Genomic DNA, 16,087 nt, shown 5'->3' on the forward strand with positions numbered 1-16,087 from the left:
TAATCCTTTCCCAGATAGTAAGTTCAGAGTAGCCTATCTAATCAGTGCTAATGTAAATAACTTAATGGTTCTCCGTAAACAAGTTATTTAACCTAAAGTAAAAGTCAGTATTTTCCCTTCAGCAAGAATCAGTTATGACTAAATTTTATGTTTAAATGTGGGGCACAATAAGGAGAGATTTTGATTTTTGTTTATTTACAGGGTTGCTTTAAATAGTTCTCCAGAGCTTCTCTGCAAACGTTTTAATCCTCCTTCACTGTTACTGCTTGACAATAGAAGTATTTGTATTGTAGGCTTTCACAGAATCACTGAATTGTCAAGATTGGAAGGGACCTTTGGAGATGTTCCAGTCCAACACTCCCTCAGCCTCTCCCGATGACAGATGCTCCAGTCCCTTATCATCCTTGTGGCCATATGCTGCATTTGTTCCAATGTTTCTTGTACTGAGAAGTCCAGAACTGCACCAATCATTCCAGATGTGGGCAAGCTGGACTGAGAAGAGGGGAAGGATCACATCCCTCAGCCTACTGGCAATGTACTGCCAAATGCAGTCCACAAGGCTTTTGTCTTTCTTTGCCACATGGTCATGGTCAACTCATGGTCAACTTGGTGTCCACCAAGACCCACAGGTCCTTTTCTGCAGAGCTGCTTTCCAGCTGGTGTACTGGTACATGGGGTTATTAATTCCCAGGTTTCAGGACTTTGTGAGGTTCCTATCAGTCTGTTTCTCCAGCTTGTCCAGGTCCTCCTGAATGGTAGCACAACCATCTGGAGTGTCAGCCACCACTGGTTTTGTATAATCTGCACACTAGCTGGGGGTGCACTGTGTCCCAAAATTTGGCCATTAATGAAGATGTTAAACACTATTGGCCCCAGTATTGATATCTTGGATACCCCACTAATGTCTGGCCTCCATCTGAACTTTGTGGCACTGATCCCCACTCTTTGAGTCTTGCATTTCAACCATTTATGAGCCCACCTTATTGTCCACTCGTCTAGTTTATACTTCATCAATTTGTCTATAAAGATGTTACAGCAGACAGTGTCAAAGCCTTATTAAAGCCAATGTAAACAACAAACTGCTCATTCCTCGTCTACCAAGCTAGTTGTCTCATCATAGAAGGAAATCAGATTGGTTTAGCATGATTTCCACTACATAAATCCATGCTTCTTGTCCTCCGTGTTCTTGAAAATGGTGTCCAAGAGAATTTGCTGCTTTACCTTCTCGGGGACTCCAGTGAGGCTGACTAGCCTTGTGGGTGCATCCCATCAGATCCCACGGACTTGTGTATGCCTGTTTTTTTTAAATGATCCCTAATCCAGTCCTCTTCCACAGAGGATAAGTGTTCCTTGCTCTGGACTTTTTTCCTACTGGTCTGAGAAACCTGGAATTCCTGAAGGCTGGTCTTGCCGGTAAAGACCAAAGCGAAGAGGGCATTGATTACCTTGGTCAATTATGTATTTTTTTGTCACAAGATCAACTGCCTCATTCAGCAGAAGGCCCACATTTTCCCTGGTCTTCCCTTTGCTGCTGACGTCCTAGTACAAGCCCTTCTTGTTGCCCTTCATATCCATTCCAAGATTCAATTTGATGGGTTTTGGCGTTTCTTACCCATTTTTGTATACTGTCTGTATATTCCTCCTGGGTCATCTGTCCATGCTTTTACCTCTTGTACACTTTCTTTTTATGTTTGAGTTTCATCAGAAGCTTCTTGTTCATCTATGCAGCCTTGATTCTTCCTGTTGGGACAAGCTTGAAAGAGGTGATCCTTGAAAATCAACCAGCTCTCCTGGACCTATCTTCTCTCCAGGACCATGCCCCTGAGATTCTTCCAAGGAGATCCTTGAAGAGGCCAAAGTCTGCTGTCTTGAAATCCAGAGTTGTAGGCCTGCTTTTAGTCCTGTGATCTGTACCTTTTTGCCTTGTTTTTTGATATTTCTCAGTGAATTGTGTTTTAATGTGAGGAGAAAGGAACAGTGAATGGCTTCAGGTTACAGCTGAAAATGGCAGAAGTTTTGCTGTGATTTCAAATTGTCTAGAATACGAGAGGATTGTCTAGAATACAAGAGGCAGCAATGCCATAGCAAGCTCTTACTATATTAGTATGTATAAAATGCACTCTTTCACACCAGCTGTTTCTAACAAAATGACTAAAATATCCACTCTGATGTTGTTAGAATCAGCAGATAAAATGAGCATCTATTTATTTGATTTCTAATCTTAGTACCCAAGTGGGGAATTTGGATGCCTTATTTTGTTGTTCATACTTTTATACTAACTTCCAAAATAGAGTTTTCATTGACAGCAGAAAATTGTATCCCATTGGGACTGGACAGGACTGAGTGATCGGACATCAGTCTTTGCCTATAATATGAAGTTGAAGCACATTGTCTACACAATACATTTATCAAGGAAAATACATTTAGCCAGGAAAATCCATTTAGAAACTGTGATAATGGATGTCATAGATGTTACTAATAGTCTGCATGTAAAACTCTCGGAAACTATCTCAACTTTTATAAAAATCTAAATCTCTTCACACACTGCGGCTAGTGACACCTTTGGTTTGATAATATTTAACAACTGTGTGCAGGGAACTTAAGGATTTTCACAGTCATTGTTGATCTTACCATTGATTTTAAAGAAGATCAGCAGGATGGTTGCCACAAACAAAAGATCAGCTTTAAAAGAATTCCTTTTGGCTAGAGTTTAGCCTTCTGACATCTTCCTGAACATCAAAATGCTAATCAGTTATAACAGGTAAATCAGCATGTCAGAGTCTGTCTGCACCAAGATGGGTTGTTAAATATCTATTAGCCTTCAAAGTTAACTGCATTTGGCATTGATACATAACAAAGATGTCCAAATAGTTCTGATGAATTCAAACTGGCCTACATTTAAAGGTTTTGTGAAAGCGTAACTCAAAATGCTAACAGTATGAAAATAACAGAGCTAGCCGGGTAGAAGTGTTAGTGTAAATGTAGTTATTAAACAGCATAGCCCTCCTGCTGCTTCTATCATCTAGGTGCATCTTTCATTTTGATGTCTTATGTAAAGCTTCTCAGCAAAACCACTCTTTTACTTGTGTAGGTAGATTAGGCATATACCACTCAGCAAAATGTGACTTCACAGAATCACAGAATCACACTTCTAATATAAAGTCCAAGGCCCAATATTTCTGGCTGGGACAGAAAAAGACAGTGGTATCCTATGGCATGAATATATCAAAACATATATGTTTGTGCCTTTAAATGATGTTTAACGATACCACGAACTATTGCCGCGCTGAACCTGGCTCTGCAGGTGATAGTTCATTATTGTTCATCATGAAGGTGAAGTTCAAGCATGAGAAGTTGGGAAGGATCACGGTGTCCTCAGGGATATCTTCACTTTTCCTGTGGAGTCAAACTGATTCTGTGTGTTTACAGGTGCTGACTATCTTTACAAAGGTAACTTTCAGCAGTTTTCACCTCTCTCAGAGGGGTGCTACTTTTTACTCCCCTTTTATTCTGAGGAAGGAGGATAAAGTGTTTCCCCAGTCCAAGTACAGATAAACAGTAGCAGAGTATTGTTACTAACGACATGTTAGAAATTCACACAACTTTAATTTAGAAGGGAAGACTTTTTTTTTCCCCATTCAGAAGGGGAATTGGATAATGCGTACGAGTTATTGCCTGTTGCATAAAGTCTCGCAGAAAATTCTTAAAAAGATCTGATTCTCTTAAATTAGTCCCCAGTTTTGATTATTATTGCAGGAGTTCTTCCAGGATTCTGACCTATCACTGATAGGTTTATGTTTACTGCAAGAACTATATTTGAAAATTAATGTTAACTATTTATTTAAGCCAGGATTTTTTTTTTTCATTTTCTTTATGCTTTCATTTTTCATATGTTCAGTTGCTTGAGATTGCTGTGGAAACTGTTTTCATGTGCTCCATTTGGCATACACTGCATAATGCAGAGCACAGAGATTCTACAAGCATTTGTATTATATTTTATCAATTAAATATTTGCCATCGGGCCACATTAGTGTTTGAAAAATAGTATGTAATTAAACAACTGAAAAGCTGCTGCTGTACAAGCTAAGTTTCACTAACAACTGATGATAAAGCTTTCAACTATGGAATTTTATCATGTAGATTTTATCATTTTTGTCATTGCACTTACTATTATTTTCTGTGATTCTTTATTTTAAGAAAAGCTATAGTGAAAACAAAGAGGAAAATAGCTCATGAATTACAGAGTTCTATGGCTGTTGTAAATGTGAATCCTTATATGGATGGCATATGACCAGATACAGCCTGGAATATGTCCACCGCTATCAAGGCCGCTGAAGACCAGCTGTGAAACTTAAAAAATATTCTTGTGATAGTTAAGAACATTTTAGAGCTACACAAGAGCAGTGCGTCCTCCTCTATCAATTAAAAAAAAAAAAAGTAAAAAAGAAAATACACAAACTCTGTTGTGCAATACCTGATTTTCAAGTATTCACTCGCTAGTTAAATGAAAATCATTTGCTACAGAACAAAAACTGCAGTGCTTTTCCAAATTGTGCCAAATGCTGATCTTTTAAATTCTGACATTTTAGAAATACACTTGTTTAATCCACAGTAAATGACTGACTAGAAACAAAGTATTATGAAAACCAAAGTATGGCAGAAACAAAGCTAACAGCTTTGTGCAACTTCTTTTAGTCTTCCTTGTAACAGATTCTAGATTTTCTATACAGTTTGGAAAACCAGTTAGCTGCAGCTGGAGAATTTCTAGACACTCTCTAATCCATGTACGTGTAAAGGCCTTATTTCCATGTGAGAGTACTGGTTGCAAAGATTTTTTTATATATATATATATTTTATTTTTTATTGTTAGAGTGGGAACTGTATAACTTAAGGTAAGAAGAATGGTCATTCTTTCAGTTTATCATCTTTCTTTTTTGAGCAAAACTACAAAATGATGTACCTCCCTTGTCCTGATGTGAAGAATATCTGTTACCTACTGGTGGTAGGTAGGTCCTAGACCTGCAGAACTGGAACAAAAGTTGTTGAAATTATAATGAATGAGAGCCAGTGATCAGTAGGAAACTGTAAGAGGACTAGTTCAACAGTTATAATATTACTGTCACAAGCCAACAACCAGTTTTTTGAGATATATTGGATCTTAGTTCCATTTAAACCAACAATTTAACAGGATCAACAAGTGCACAAAAGTACCAAAAAAGATCCAAAACAAAAGTAAATTTTTCAATGGAAACCACAGTGAGTAAAGAAATGTTGTACTCCTGGTCTTGTCAAAAGGACAGTCAGTACCTGCATAGCATAAGGCTCATTTTATATAGCAGTGGATAACACCTTCCTTGCATTATTTTGAAGTGGAAACTACTCAAGAGGGGTATTTTCTTCTTCCCGGTCCCTTTGAGCCACTTTTTCTCTTGTAACCTTGTGGAAGAACTCTGTGGAAAGTTGCTTCAGTCTTATTGCACACACACAGCTGCTTGAACTTTTTAACTTTTGGTTATGCTTTTGATCTGTAGCTCACATGATCTCATTAAGATATACTATTTAGCTTAAACTTCAGATACCTGACCATTTCTTACAGTAGCCCCAGGCTGGGTGCAGGGTAATATTGTTTGTGCTGGCTTCCTGGCAAGGCAACATGTCATAAAATATCTGCCGGGATGTGACAGAAGAGGTAGGTTGGGGGGTGGAAGCTGGAATAAAGAAGCTCAGACACTTAAGAGAGCTTGCAAGCAGAGGTCAGTGCCCATCAGCCGATAGAATATGGAATCCCAATTACTTAGGAATGCTCAGTGTGGGCTGCCTGATGCAGACTGTAATAAATCTTATGGCAGGCATTAGGAACACCTGGTTTCAGATGAGAACACCTTTCTTAGGTCCATCTAAATCAATCCTCTTTCTTCCCCATGCCTGCACTGATCTCTGTCTAGGGGAGGGAGGAAGGGGAAGAAAAACAGGCAGGTGATCTTATTATGGGTCATGTCAGCCTCAGTAATGCAGAACAGGTAACAGGCAGAAGAGACAAAGAGGAGAGGGCTTACCCAGTGCAATACCTCCTGTCATCTGCATTGCTATTTGAGAGGAGATTCTTTAACAGCTGCCTTCAAATTGGCACCTGTCACAACACTGGATTTTCTCCAGCCCATACTCAGATGTCAGACTTGCTTGATGGTCATGAGTCCATCCATTAAAAGCTTTTAACATTGCTGACCTCTTGGATATCTCAGGTCCATCGTTCTGTATGGGGAGGAAGGGGGAAGGTAAACACAGCTCAGCTAATGTCAGCTCTGCTGATCTAAATCAGAATAGTGATGGTGATTTCAGGGATCTGAGTCCAGCCACTGTGGTCCTACCCTGCTTTTAAAGGGCAAAAAGATAGCTCCCAAATTATAATAATAATAATTATCATTATTAATAATAATAATTTAATAAAGCCACTCCAGTTGACCATTTACAGATTCACATTTTTTTAATTTTCCTGTCTGAGAAAGTGTAAACTCTGATTCAAGTGTTTTCCTTGGACTGGAATATCAGTAGGATCTTTCTCCTTCAGCCTGCCCTCGTAAAAGGTACTTAATCTCTCAGAGATCTACTGTTCCGTGAAATTCTACTGATATTGGTCAGTAGCCTCAAAAGCTACCATGGAAACAAGAAATACACACATGTGAGTGCAGAAAGAAAATGTTTCCATAAGCTTATTCCTTGGGAAGTAGCCTGAAAATCAGTCTGTGACAGCTGGGGTTGTGGTTCAGTGTGTCTCCTTTTTTTTGTTTGTTGTTGTTGTTGTTTTGTTTTGTTTTGTTTTGTTTTGTTTTTTCTTTCTAAGTTCTCTTTTACCCCTCTTCTTTTTTACCCCAAATCATTTTTTTCCTTTCCTTCACTATGAGCTCTTCCCTCCTGAAGAACCCCATGAGTTCCCACAAAATGAGAATCCCCCATGCAACAAGTAAACATATGGCTCAGTTACAAGCAGAGGACACATGTATGGCCATTCCAGTTTTGTAGGCATTCCCTCAGATATGCTTCTCCTCATGGTTACCTATAGATATGTAATCACCCTAGCATGGTTGTCTGCCAGCATCCATTGCAAACTGCCATCCAGTTTTGAGCCTGGCAAAAACATCGGTAAATCACCATGATTAGAAAGCCCAGTTTAAGGCCATATGCAAGGAAGGAAACAGAACAGAGTTTTTCAACATGCACTCAGTGGCACTCCCATGCGTTGAAATGTAGTCATTCCAGATACAAACATACATAGCACCATGCTCGTTTGCAGAGCAAGTAGAAAAGGGTAATATGGAGCTTGCTGGCTTTCCTGTCGCACCTTATGTAGAAGGTGGATTCCCAACAGCTGCAGGCAGAGGGCCCACTTCATGTGCCACCCTGAAGCAGCATAGCTACCCACACTGCTGGCTGTGTCCAAAAAAACACTGGAAAGCCTGCCATGTAGGATCATTTCAGTAATGGTTCTCACTGGGCTACCTGATAATCTTCTCCCCCTGGTATAAACAGCAGAACCACAACTCAGTGCACTCAAAGCTACAGGAGCCACTGTAAATCTTCACAGTAAATTAAGTTCAATTAGCAGAACAAACACCACCACTGCTAGCCTCATAGTCTTGTAATTACTCTGACAGCACTTATTATTTGGACCATTTCTCAAATCGGTGGACTTTGTAAATGAATATCATCATAATAAAGTCCTTTTCCAAATAGAGTATCCCTGGGTACAGTGGAAACTTGAGGAAGAGGTTTGATCTTCTAATTGAAGGAATCTCATCAAGTTCCCGCTCTGGAGAGAGTACCTGTCAGACTCTGTCAGGTGAATGCCAGAAGGAGAGCTACAAAGAGAACCCATGACCCAGTTCTTACTGACTAAAGCGGTGTTTAGATGTTGCATTTCTGAGTCGTGTCCAGATGGTGTTCTGATACCATCTGCAGGAGACTGCAGGAGAAAATCTGGCTAGCAAACAGGGTTGTGTCAGACTGCCCATTTCCAGCAGCAGATCTGTTGGGTTGGTCCTCAGTGAGTCTGTGAAACTCTGTCATTATGGGATGATGTAGGTAAAGTGCACAGCCTTTTACACACAGCTTAAGACAGATTTTCCCACTGATGGCTGTCCCTATTCATTTTCAGTTGCAGTTTATGAAAGCACTCTACACTTAGCCTTAGGCTTGCATGTGTGCCTTGATAAGGAGCCAGCCTGGCTAGACTGAATACTGGCGTTCAGTGTCGGAGGTGCAGCCTAGTGGGACTATGGAGACGCAACACACTCGTAAGATCATCACAGCAGTTATCTTGTGACCAGATGTGGGATGGCTGGCATTTTTAGCATCTCAAATTCCTTCTGAATCCAATGGGGTCTGTCCATCTTTGCAGCTTCTGGGAACTTGTTAACTCTGCTGCAGTTTTGGTGCCCAAATACAGATGGAGGAGACTGAGCTCAGGCAGCAACGCTTGAAATACTGTGGCTAGTACAGCTTACAGTATAATTATTTGGAAAGGTTCATCACCTTTGCTACTACACTGACTTTACTGAATGACACGGTGGTGATAATTTGATCCATTTTCTACAATAGAATAAGGGTGAACTCAGGACTTACCTGCTGAGAGCGTTGAAATGCCTAAGTGAAAAGTGTCTGGAAATGACAAGATCTCAACCCAGAAATATGCTGTAGTAACAAAAAGATTACCATTTGTGATAATCACCTCTGCTATGCAAAGGCAAGGCATGGACAAGTGCCTGGAGGGGTAAATAGCCAAATAAAATTTGTGAGAAAAGATAGCAAAGAAGGAAACTCTTCATAATTTAAGCAGTGTTTTTTGACTCCTTACTTCATAGTTTACTACTTCTGAAAGTTTCCAATGTACTTAAAGACTTAAAACTTTAGATAAGGGAATTTAAAATGCATTTGTTATTTAGACAGGAGGGGCCACAAGGTGGCACAAAAGTTGCCTAGTTTCAGGGAATTCTCTTTTTTCAAGATTGGAAAATGACCCTCCAGGAGGTGAATTACTTTATACCTCCAACATTGTAATTCAGTCATCAATGGAAATACATGGATGTTTAGCAGGCTGAAATTCTTTAAATCCATTTTGTACTGCTACACTGTGGGGTTAGTGTGGTTCTATTATTGTTCCCCACCCCACCCCCAAAACAAAAACAAAACAAACAAACAAAAAAGTTGGTTTGCTTTTAAAGAAGTGATTGATTCAATGTCATGGAAAGAAAAGCAATTCTGTAGAATAAGAAGAGAGGGAAAAATAAAAGCAATGCAATATTTTTTGTATTACAAACCAAAGATGCAAAACCAGAAAAAGTTGACAGATTCATTGTACAAAAATGTGAAGGGAAGTATGATGTGCCGAACAAGAATATTGTGCACTGCTATGTAGTAGAGTCTAAAGAAAGCCCCCATTGGCAAGACACCCTGACTTCAATGATGTAGGATTTTTTTTTAGAAGGGGTGAGAGTGACATTAGGAAAAAAGGAAGAAGAAAAACATATATACCAGGAGAATTTGTAGCAGTGAGTATGACCTGAGAGCCAGTCAGCTGATGTAGAAGTCATCCTTACCAATGGTATCTCAGAGGCATTTAAATATCACCCTTATTAATTAATAAAATGAAAACAACTGAAGACTAATCCCTTTGTAGCTCCCAGAGAACAAGGAATATTCCATGAAGGAGAATTCATCTGACTCTCTGGACACACAGAATGTTGTACAATTTGCTGCTGGTGCTACCAGCTGTCTGAGGAATGCCTTACATGCTACACAAACATCCAGATTCATTCTGGTCAAGGAGAGTCAATTTACAATCTGAAATCAGTTTTAACGAGAAGACGTTGATTGGCATTATGTCTGCTTCTTTCAACCTTGGGGTTTTGATTGACCGTTGAAGACTGTCCTCTAGATGATAACAAGGATGCTGTCAGTCCTGCACAGATAGCTTATACCAGGCATGAATACAAAAGCAAGTATTGTGTACACCATACACGCTCCTTCTGCATCAGAATTAATTTCACTGCAGGTAGTATTTAAAACTAGTTGTGGGTGACACACCTTAAAAGTGAGTTGTTCTTGCTGAGATAAACCATGGGCCTGATCATGAAAGTATACTTCCTGAGATTGAGCAGTGTGATATGCAGAGCCCAGTATAATAACCCTATTGCAATCACTACTGTTGATTACAGTAGCTCAGAAGCTGAGAATCAGAAATAAAAGAAAGAAGGTTGACTTCCTGCATTGCTTGTGCAATAAAATGTCAGGTTTTTCATAAACACATCAGTGTTCTGTCTTTTTTTCCTTAAAGTCAAGTAGTGAATTTTGTCTTTGTTAAAAATGGAACTATGTTATACCAGTGTTGTGTGTTTAAAACTCTGTCACTTATGTTTCCAGCAAGTTTAGTAAAATTAGTAATATGTACATTCGAATCTGTTTAAAAGTATTTTGAAAGTTGAGAAAGGAGAGGAGAGGAGAGGAGAGGAGAGGAGAGGAGAGGAGAGGAGAGGAGAGGAGAGGAGAGGAGAGGAGAGGAGAGGAGAGGAGAGGAGAGGAGAGGAGAGGAGAGGAGAGGAGAGGAGAGGAGAGGAGAGGAGAGGAGAGGAGAGGAGAGGAGAGGAGAGGAGAGGAGAGGAGAGGAGAGGAGAGGAGAGGAGAGGAGAGGAGAGGAGAGGAGGAGAGGGGTTGAGCATTACATAGAAGATGTTGGAAATACTTTTTTTGACTTTTAGCCCTGGTACTGAAAATATTATAAAGCAGGATGTGTCTTTTGATATTCATTTTTTTTCTGATCCACTTCTTGATTTCTAAGAATTAGTGATCTCTGCTAACACCTTTGTACTTCAGATGTCAGAGCAAAGTGACTTAAAGATCCCCAGATATTGAAATTTAGGGAGAGAGAGAGAGAAAAAAAATAAAAAAATAAAAACTTTGTCAATGACTTTTTATTTTTCAGAACAAATAGAGCGTTGTATTGAATATTCAGAGTCCTGAAAACTTTATATCATGTTATTAGAGAAGTATTATTTTTATAATAGGATTCATGTGATTGTGGTTTGTGATTCTACAGCAGCACATCCAAGTACAAAATGGCTGCACTCCCTGAGCACAGCTGTAAATGGAACCATGACTAAAGCATGCAGTAGTCAAGGACTTAATTTTTTTACAAGAATGTACAAAAATACATAGATTCTCACTAACTACACCCTTGTCCATGAGATGCAGAGTTATCACATGTACAAGCTGAAAATACCAATTACCTGCTGTGAAAAATTATCCTTGGCTCCCACAAGACTGTTCTTGATATTTACATTTCACTTCTAAGTGGTTTATAAAGGGTTAATAAATAATTAATGGCTGTTATAAGCCCATTTTAGATATGATCAGTGGATACAATAGATACTTACCAGTGTGTGGAATTATAGTTGGTTATATGCTATTGTGCTGTTATAGTCTATTTATTAAAACAGCTGCAAATAATTAAGTAACCCTTTCTACACTTCTCATAGCTTGAAGAATAACATAAAGTGTGACCAAAAAAGGGAGAAATCTTCCTACAAAAATAATATTATTTCACTTCCTCAGCAGTACAAGTCAGTTTAATCTGGCTTTGAGTTAATCCTGACTAATCATTCAGCTTTATCAAAGTTATTTTAAGTCTAGAATCTATTAAATCAAATACTAATCTGTAAATTTTAAAATATTTAATGTGGGATTGCTCCTGAAAGGGCAGGCAGATTACAGATCATAAGGATATAAACTTGCACATTGCAAATGCAGAGATATATAAGAAGGACTTGTGGTACAATACATTTTGTTCTTCACTGGGAAACTGGAACATACAGGAATTATTGTGTGTTGTTTGGCAACGTATAGGATCACGTCCATGATTTCATGCCCATTTTAGATAGGAACAAACTAGATTATGAGATTTATTTATTTTTTTAATGAAAATATATTTGGGGCAAAGACTCTAAGTCAGTAGTACTAAATAAAAGAGGATATACTTGTCCATAACAGCTAAAAGTTTCAGCTCTGTATTGTCCAAGCCCCAAGTGGATAAAATCTTTCTACCTGAATCAGCTCTTGGCTTCAGTGCCAGTCTACCTATGGGCTCTGACAGACCAAGCGATGGATGTATTTACTGGAGTGTGAGGCATTCTGCTCTTTGCCGTGCTCTTTCCTGCTCTTTTCTGTCACTCTGCCAAAAGTTGCTGCCCCATGCTAGTGGCCATGGAACAGAACATGAGCCTCTGCAGCATCATCCCTGCTCCCAGGTCCAGGATGAAGACTGAGGTGCCGGTGCATGTCATTCTCTTGGCTGTGCCACAGGGTGACTACCTGGGGCAGGACAGGGAAGGAGGAAGCACTAAAATTTTTAGATGGCAAGACTTGCAGGCTACTTCTGTCGATGTCCCTCAGGAAACCAGAAAGCTTGCAATATCACGTCTCTCACATTTTCAATTTTAACTTCATCCCTACCTTTGTCTTTTCCTTTAGTCTGTCATGGTGTTTGGGATACTAGCTCTGCAAAGAACTCTAGACTGAGAGCTCTATCTGAATTCCTTCCCAGTTAAATCCTTCCTGGAAGATCAAGAAATGTGCCTGCCCAATGTATTTCTTTGAAACATGACAAGGTCTCTTGTAAAACCTTTGCCAAAACATTATTCAGATTGTTTTTATTGCTTTTTATGAACATTTATTCATGTAATAATTAGCAACAACGGCAACAACAAGAGTAATAGTGGTAGTAGTTGTAGTAATGGTGGTAGTAACATAAATTTACTTTATCCATGCCTAAAGGTTAAAATGTTTTCTTTGAGAAATTGGTAAAAACTGGTTATTTGAATAATAACCAGGGAGATGGTAACAATGAAGAGTAAAATGAAGTAAAAGCCAGTTAGAGCACATCTGAATGGACTGGATTTGTCTGCTTACTTCAATTTGCCCAATTATAACCCTCCAGTGATTGAAAATTTGTTCCACTGTACATTAGGGGCTTGTTAAGATTTTATTTTGGCCAATAAAGCCCATAGTGCTTGTACTTGCATTTTCTCCAGTTTGTGTTGTTGGACACCTCAAGTCCCAGCATTTCCCAGAGGAGTCCTGAGATCCCCAAACACTCCCCATCTCTGCCGTAAGGACCAAGGGGAAAATTCTGAATCTTGAAGCCAATGACAAAACTGATATTAGCACAGTGAAATCAGAACTTGAGTTGCACACTATATCTTTCAGACTATTATCTCTATTTCTTCCTCATTTCCAAGATTTATTGCACTTCCAAAGGACACTGTTAATTAACTAACCAATGCTCAGCATTTTCTTTTTAGCATAAAATGCTATTTTTTTTTAGCTTAATCATTCACCATGTCACGGAGCTTAAAAAGAATATGTTGAGGGGGTTGCCCTTGATTAAAACTTAAAAATGTGGCAATAAATATTTTTTATTGGTTTTAATGCTTTTATTAGGAAGATAACAGACTGCTAGTTAACTGATCATGAAATATTAATTAAAAAGAAAAATATATAGGGAGTTATTTCTGTTGTTGCTGCCTGGTTTTTGACTTCTTTTCTTATAAAAATTTGAACTTTTCTAGTCTGTTTTGTGTTAATTACATGATATGATATTATCCAAGTCAGTCAGCAGATTTTGAACTGACGTTAACCCTTCTTTTACTTGTTTGTGAGTGCTATTCTACCAGCCTTTCTCTGGTATATAGATTTGTTAGGCAGAATGAAAAAGGAAAAATAACTTTTAGCACTGATTTCAGAAAGCATCTTTAAAATGACTGATTAATGAAGCATGTACATAAGCTTAGTGTTTGTGAGGATGAATTGAGGCATGTATCAAAATACTTCGCTGAATGGAGGGGGGAGGGGGGGGTCTTTGTTTCCAAAATCAAATATTAATATTGATAGTAATTGTAATTATTGTGATAAAAACTCCATAATAAGTTCTACATTTTGAGAAAGCTTTAGTACTGCAGCATGTTGGTTGTATATTACAAGCACGTTATGATATTTAGAAAATAAAACATTTGCTTATTTTTCAAGTATGTTTTTAAGAGATCTTTATTTCTAATTCTGCTAATGCTACATAACTGGGTATCCTATAGGCCTATTTTTCATTTAATAAAAAAAAAAAATCTTATTACTGTAAAATTCCATTACTCTCATGCCTCCCTATGTAGTACAATGTTAAGTACACTACAATACTGAGTCCCAGATGGAATACAATGCTGTAATTCAATCGAGGGATCCTGCTAATGTCCCACACTAAAGAATATAGCTTAAGGGTTTGGGTATGGTAGCAAACCTCTCAGCCTGGAGACTGAATTACAACCTGACTGTTCAATCTGGGCCTCTGTGCACTTGTTTGTAATGTACGGGACCCTGATTATTTATAATACATCTGTAAGACAATTATTAGAATAAAACAGAGGAAGTAAAATAACTATAAATTAAAGTTTGTCCAGAAGAAGTACACAATTATAGGAGAGCAGAGCTTACAGTAGGCATGGAATAGGAAATGAAGGTTCACAAAGTGTTCTCTAAATTGCATGGAAGGTCAACTGAATAAAGGTCCAACCCTTCCATCCCCACTTCTATTAGAAAGGATTGCTGGTTAACATTTCAACAAAAGGTAAACCAAATGAGATGCTCTCAGTTGCTTTGGATCTTGATACAGTTGTGGAGATATGAGAATTACACTTTCCTCACCTTAGATGCCTAATATCACATTTAATCCTGAAACCATCTGCAGAACTGACTTTCGCAGCACCTGAAATCTCCAGCACCATCATTTCAAGGTGTAATGCTTACTTGCCACCAACAGGCCTGTTTCCTGACAAGACCAGAAGTGCTTCAGACATGACAGACGGGCACAGCTCATGTTGAAGCCCTTCCTGGATCTGCAAGCAGCAAATTCCTCCTCATCTCTTCTATGAGGTCTGTCAAGAGCCAGACGATGATCAGGCTTCACACACAAACAAGCCCGATCAGAAGATACGCTACCCCACTACTCTGCTGTCTCCATGTAGCAGGTCTCCAGGTAGCAGGTTCAGCCACAGTCTGGGTGCAGTCCCATCTGTCCACGGGGTGACTTGCACCTAGCTCTGAGGGGAGTGCTCTGGTCATGATGCTGCTGGAGGTCAGGCCCCTGGACATGAAGCTGCATCTCCAATGGTGATGGAACCTCTCTACCAGCTTTCTTCTCTCTGCCAGCCATACAGTCCTGTGTGTTTTCTTGTACCAGCCCTGGCATGCCTCTGATCCTTTGACAAGTCAATCCAAAGAACTAGACCAGTCCAAAGTTAGCCATACAAAACCAAATAGTTTTTAGCTGTTTAATTCCTGAAAGCACTCCGTGGCAAAACCGAACACCAGTGTAAACACAAGGGTTACAGTGGGAATATGCATCTGGGGCTTTAGAAAGAGTTAATCAAAAACCTAACTTAGTTCAGCATATAGTGTCATAATGTGGCAGCTCCAGTGTCTTTTGCTGCTGATGTTCTGTTTTTACTGCAGTATTTAGGGATCAGTGGAAAACGTGTGAGTAGTATTTTAGCACAGCATTTCAACAGCCCTGTCAGAGATTTAGCCAAAAACTTCGCAATTCCTCACATGGTATTTGAACACAGGAGTGTGTTTTCAAATCATGCCAATGCATTAACCTTTGAATGCAGAATGCACTCTTACTAGATCAATACATCAGAGTTGTGTGGACACCAAAGAAAAAAATTTAAATGGTTAAATGAATAGCCTTCACTATCACAGCAGAAGGGAATGAGACCTGAAAGGAGGCTTGTTACAGTGCACCCACATGAGCTGAGATGTGCTGGATGCGTTGAAGTGCTAGGTCACTGGGGTGTCACAAAGTTGTGGATTACCAGGTACCTCTCTCATGTCCCCCTTATTGTCAAGCAATCTGTACTTTCATAGAATTACCAATAAAACATTAGTAGGAGCAGATTAGGTTTTAAAATCTACCTAATGTAGCGTAAAATTTGGAGTGTATGCTCCAGCGATCAGAGTTGCAGTGTTGACCCATTATGCTCTGCAGTCACAT

Source organism: Anser cygnoides, chromosome 2, assembly GCF_040182565.1.
Source record: "Anser cygnoides isolate HZ-2024a breed goose chromosome 2, Taihu_goose_T2T_genome, whole genome shotgun sequence".
NCBI classification, from domain to species: domain Eukaryota; kingdom Metazoa; phylum Chordata; class Aves; order Anseriformes; family Anatidae; genus Anser; species Anser cygnoides.